Genomic DNA, 6,000 nt, shown 5'->3' on the forward strand with positions numbered 1-6,000 from the left:
ACCCAACATTCTGAAAATACACTATATATACAAAAGTATTTGGACACCCCTTCAAATTAGTGAACTCAGACATTTCATCCACATCCGTTGCTGACAGGTGTATAAAATCAAGCACAAAGCCATAGACAAACAATCTCCGTAAACAAACATTGGCGGTAGAATGGCCTTACTGAAGAGCTCAGTGACTTTCAACGTCGAACTGTCATAGGATACCACCTTTCCAACAAGTTAGTTCGTCAAATTTCTGCCCTGCTAGAGCTACCCCGGTCAATTGTAAGTGCTGTTATTGTGAAGTGGAAACGTCTAGGAGCAACAACAGAGCCCTGACCTCAACCACATCGAACACCTTTTGGGTTGAATTAGAACGCCAACTGCAAGCCGGGACTATTTCGCCCAACACCAGTGCCCGACCTCACTAATGCTCGTGACTCTTCACAGAAGAGTGGATGCTGTTATAGCAGCAAAGGGCAGACCAACTCCATATTAATATCCATGATTTTCGAATTAGATGTTCGACGAGCAGGTGTCCACATACTTTTAGTCATGTAGTGTATTTCATTTAGCCGACCTTACTTGTCCGATATCCAGGCTATTCAGCTCACATTCTGTAGCTGTGCACAATTAATTAAGGTTCCATTATCATAGCATCCACATAAAAACAATTACCATATTGTGTCAGAGGTTCCCTTGTAAATACAATTATGATACTGTAAACTATCATAACTGCAATAACTGCAGGTGTGGTAGCATGGCTCAACACAGACCCACCACCAAAAGCATCAGTCCTCCATCTCAATAAGTACCCGTGGGTTTAAAGATTGACTGTAATAATTTTGTTAAATTTCAGCTGGTCAATTCCTCTCTTGTCAAATGTCACATAATAATGTGCTATTCCTCTTTTGGAATGCCCCTCACATTAAAACCCCAGCCCACACAGGGCTTTGACCTTTGTCCAATGAGACAACCATAAATGTCAAGTCCATATTAACTTCTCCCTGCCCTGAAAAGGATACTGTACAATTTTGTTTTTGCTTTTTGCTTTAACATTTAGACATTCTGTTGTTTTTCATTCCAGGTTTACAGCAAGATGGTAATTCCTGAGGTTCGTAATCCTGACCTGCTGCCTCCTGATCAGATGTCGGACAGCTTTCATGTCAAGATCACTATGATTGGCTGTGGCCCGGTGACCGTCAACCGTGCCTCCTACCTGGCCAGACTGGGGTATGACATCACTGTGTTCAATTAACAGGCATATATTGGAGGTTTGAGGTAGATGGGCTCAATTAGTATTACTAATTTCCAGTGAGTAACGATCATTTGGCTGTATACACAGGATACCAGTACCAAGTCGATGTGCAGGGGTAAGGACGTAATTGAAGTAGATACATTACATGACTAAAAGTATGTGGACACCTGCTTGTCGAACATCTCATTCCAAATTCATTGGCATTAATATGGAGTTGGTCCACCATTTGCTGCTATAACCGCCTCCGCACTTCTGGGGAAGGCTTTCCACTACATATTCGAACATGCTTCCAATGCCACAATAGCATTAGTGATGTCAGGCACTGATGTTGGGCGTTTAGGCCTGGCTCACAGTCAGCGTTCCAATTCATCCCAATGGTGTTCGATTGGATTGAGGTCAGGGTTCTGTGCAGACAAGTCAAGTTCTTCCACACTGATCTTGAAAAACCATTTCTGTATGGACCTCGCTTTGTGCACGAGGGCATTGTCATGCTGAAACAGGAAGGGCCTTCTCCAAACTGTTGCCACAAAGTTGTCATTGTATGCTGTGAAATAAAAGTAACAAGAAATTAAAGTTTAAAGTGCAGCAGTAAAATAACAATAGTGAGACTATATACTAGGGGGTACCAGTACAGAGGTTGTTGTCCTGGCACCACATGGCCAGGTCTCTGACCTCCTCCCTATAGGCTGTCTCGTCGTGGGCGGTGATCAGGCCTACCACTATTGTGTCATCGACAAATGTAATGATGGTGTTGGAATCATGCCTGGCCGTGCAGTCATGAGTGAACAGGGAGTACAGGAGGGGACTGAGCACGCACACCTGAGGGGCCCCTGTGTTGAGGATCAGCATGGCAGATGTGTTGTTACCTTCCCTTACCACCTGGGGCCAGCCCGCCGGGAAGTCCAGGATCCAGGGAGGTGTTTACTCCCAAGATCCTTAGCTTATTGATGAGCTTTGAGGGCACTATGGTGTTGAACGCTGAGTTGTAGTCAATGAACAGCATTCTCACATAGGTGTTCCTTTTGTCCAGGTGGGAAAGAACAGTGTGGAGTGCAATAGAGATTGCATCATCTGTGGATCTTTTGGGCGGTATACAAATTTGAGTGGGTCTAGGGTTTCTGGGATAATGGTGTGAGCCATAATCAGCCGTTCGAAGCAGTTCATGGCTACAGACATGGATTAACTTCTTATGTCTACCATCCCGTTAACCTCTTGAAGCTAGGGGGCACTATTTTTATGTTTGTACACCTAGCATCAAGTAGCTTGGTCACGAAAATCAGAAAAGCAATTACATTAATTGTTTACCTTTGATGATCTTCGGATGTTTTCACTCACGAGACTCCCAGTTACACAATAAATGTTCCTTTTGTTCCATAAAGATTATTTTTATATCCAAAATACCTCTGTTTGTTTGGCGCATTATGTTCAGAAATCCACAGGAAAGAGCGGTCACGACAACGCAGACAAATTCCAAATAGTATCCGTAATGTCCACAGAAACATGTCAAACGTTTTTTATAATCAATCCTCAGGTTGTTTTTAAAATATATAATCAATAATATATCAACCGCAACTATCTTTTTCAGTAGGAGAGGGAAAGGCAATGGCTGCCCAAACTCTTTTACACATACAAAACACTGCTGGCACCCGGCCATACAACGACGCAATGTTATCTTTCTCGCTCATTTTTCTAAATAAAAGCCTGAAACTATGTCTAAAGACTGTTGACACTTGAGGAAGCGATAGGAAAAGGAATCTGGTTGATATCCCTTTAAATGGAGCAAAGGCAGGCTATGGAACATGGAGTTTTCAAAATAGAAGCCACTTCCTGGTTTGATTTTCCTCAGGGTTTTGCCTGCAATGTCAGTTCTGTTATACTCACAGACAATATTTTTACAGTTTTGGAAACTTGTGTTTTCTATCCAATACTAATAATAATATGCATATACTAGCAACTGAGACTGAGGAGCAGGCCGTTTAGTTTGGGCAACTTATTCATCCAAGCTACTCAATACTGCCCCCCAGCCATAAGAAGTGAAATAAATAACAGTAATCAGATAAATGAAAGTAAAGTCACGACATATTGTCACGGGATATTGTTATCCACATCAGCACCAACAATGTTAGGATGAAACAGTCAGAGGTCACCAAGAGCAACATAACTTCAGCGTGTAACTTAGCTAGAAGGATGTGTTGGCATCGAGTAATTATCTCTGAGTGATGAGCTCTACAGCAGACTCGCACATCAATCGCTGGTTGAAAATAGTTTTCTGCCCCTCCTAAAAGATAAAACGTGTGTATAACTGGTCCTCTTTCTGGGACAAGCCTGGCCTGCTGATGGGTGATGGACTCCATCCAAGACAGACTCCATCCATGAAATCTACGCAGCCTTCTAAATCACTTTTTAAAGATACTGTTTCAGGCCTCCTGGGCTGTATACAGTGTTCCTCACTGAGTTCCCTGAATTCCTATCTGACCTCATAGTCATGGCAGATAATATTCACATTTTTGTTGAAAGGCTTTCGGAGCCATCATCGGCTTGATTACCCTACTTTTCCAACCTAATTGAGGAGATAAAAAAATATATGTATATATTTTTGATACTGTCGCAAAGCTAACTAAAAGGCAGCATTTCCCAAGTGAGGATGGCCTTCACTTCAGCGTGATTAATTAATTAACTTATTTGAAGAAAACATCATGATCATTAGAATACAAATTACGGACTCCTATTTGAATCTGGGTATTTCTCCAAGACTGAGTCTGGCCAGAACTGCCAGGACCTAGGATCAATTGAGACAATCAAGTGTTTTAATCCTGTATCTCTCGACACATTCACAAAAATAGTCATGGCCTCTAAACCTTCCAGTCCGGACTTGACCTACTTGACTTCAACTCAGATCCTGAAACAATCGTACGTTTCGGTGTTCTTCAAGGTTCTGTTTTAGGACCACTATTACTTTTACTATATATTCTATCTCTGGTGATGTCATTTGGAAACAGAATGTCAACTTCCACTTGCGGACGTCACATAGCTGTACATTTTGATGAAACATAATGATTAAGTACCAAAATTGCTTACCCTGGAAGCTAATGTTTCAGACATAATGAAGTGGATGGCGGGAAACGTTTTACTTTTAAACTAGTTTTTAACAGAGATGCAAGTTCTAGGTCCTAAGAATCAAAGAGCTCTGCTATTTGAGCTGACAATTTATTTTGATGGTTGTACAGTCGTCTCAAATAAAACTGTGAAAGACTTCGGCTTTACACTGGACCCAAATCACTCTCAATGAACATATCAATAATATTTCAAGGGCAGCATTGATTCATCTTCATAACATTTTTGTCCACAAATGCAGAAAAACTAATCCATGCTTTTGTCACTTCTAGATTAGACTACTGCAATGCCCTACTCTCCGGCTACCCAGATAAAGCATTAAATTAATTTCAGTTAGTGCTAAATACGGCTGCTAGAATCTTGACTAGAACCCCAAAATTCGATCATTTTACTCCAGTGCTAGCCTCTCTACACTGGTTTCCTGTTAATGCTCGGTGATTTCATGGTTTTACTGCTAACCTACAAAGCACTACATGGACTTGCTCCTACCTTTCTCTCCGATTTGGTCCTGCCGTACATACCTTCACGTACACTATGGTCACAAGACCCAGGCCTCCTTATTGTCCTGAGAATTTTTAAACAAACAGCTGTAGGCAGGGCTTTCTCCTATAGAGCTCAATTTTTGTGGACTGGTCTGCCTATCCATTTGAGAGACGCAGATTCGGTCTCAATCTATAAATCTTTACTGAAGATGAATCTCTTCAGTAGTTTCTATGATTGAGTGTAGTCTGGTCCAGGTAGTGGTGAACCGCCCTTGTTGTCTCTGCATGGCCAGCTCCCCTCTCTCCACTGGGATTCTGTGCCCCTGACCGTACTATGGGGGCTGAGTCACTGGCTTAGTAGTGTTCTTCAATGCCGTCGCTAGGAGGGGTGCGTCACTTCGTTCCAGGATTATTTTGCTATACACCGACTTGAGTGGGTTGAGTCACTGATGTGATCTTCCTGTCACGCTCGTGCGGTGGAGAAGATCTTTCATGGGCTATACTCAGCCTTGACTCAGAGTAGTAAATTGGTGGTCTGTTGATATCCCTCTCGTGGTGTGGGGGCTGTGCTTTAGCAAAGTGGGTGAGGTTATATCCTGCCTGGTTGGCCCTGTCTCGGGGTATCGTCGGACAGGGACATAGTTCCCCCCCAACTCAGCTTCCAGTATCTATGCTGCAATAGTCTATGTGCCGGGGGGTTAGGATCACGTACAATTCTCCTGTGTTATCTGGTGTCCTGTGTGCAAGTATGCTCTATCTAATTCTCCCATATCTCTCTCTCTCTCTCTCTCTCACCACTCCTAGAGGACCTGAGCCCTAGGACCATGCCTCAGATCTACCTGGCCTGAGGAGTCCTGGTTGCCCCCATCCCCACTCCACCTGGTTGTGCTGCTGATCATGTTTCTGCTGTTTTGTATGTGGCTATGGAACTCTGACCTGTTCACTGGACACGCTACCTTGTCCCAGACCTGTTGTTCTCGACCCTCTCTCTCTCTCGCTCCCTCTCTCCCGCCCCTGCTGTCTCGACCTCTGAGTGCTTGGCTATGAAAAGCCAACTGACATTTACTCCTGAGGTGCTGACCTGTGGCACCCTCTATAACCACAGTTATTATAATTTGACCCTGCTGGTCATCTATCAATGTTTGAACATCTTGAAGA

At 43.2% G+C, this 6,000-nt stretch overlaps 1 pseudogene; it reads left to right on the forward strand.

Annotated features, from left to right (window-relative positions):
* The window catches only part of LOC135558233 (dihydropyrimidine dehydrogenase [NADP(+)]-like), a 39,256-nt pseudogene extending 37,983 nt beyond the window's left edge, over positions 1 to 1,273 (forward strand).
* The last annotated feature ends 4,727 nt before the right edge of the window (positions 1,274 to 6,000 follow it).

This window comes from Oncorhynchus masou, chromosome 17 (assembly GCF_036934945.1).
Source record: "Oncorhynchus masou masou isolate Uvic2021 chromosome 17, UVic_Omas_1.1, whole genome shotgun sequence".
In the NCBI taxonomy this organism is placed as follows: domain Eukaryota; kingdom Metazoa; phylum Chordata; class Actinopteri; order Salmoniformes; family Salmonidae; genus Oncorhynchus; species Oncorhynchus masou.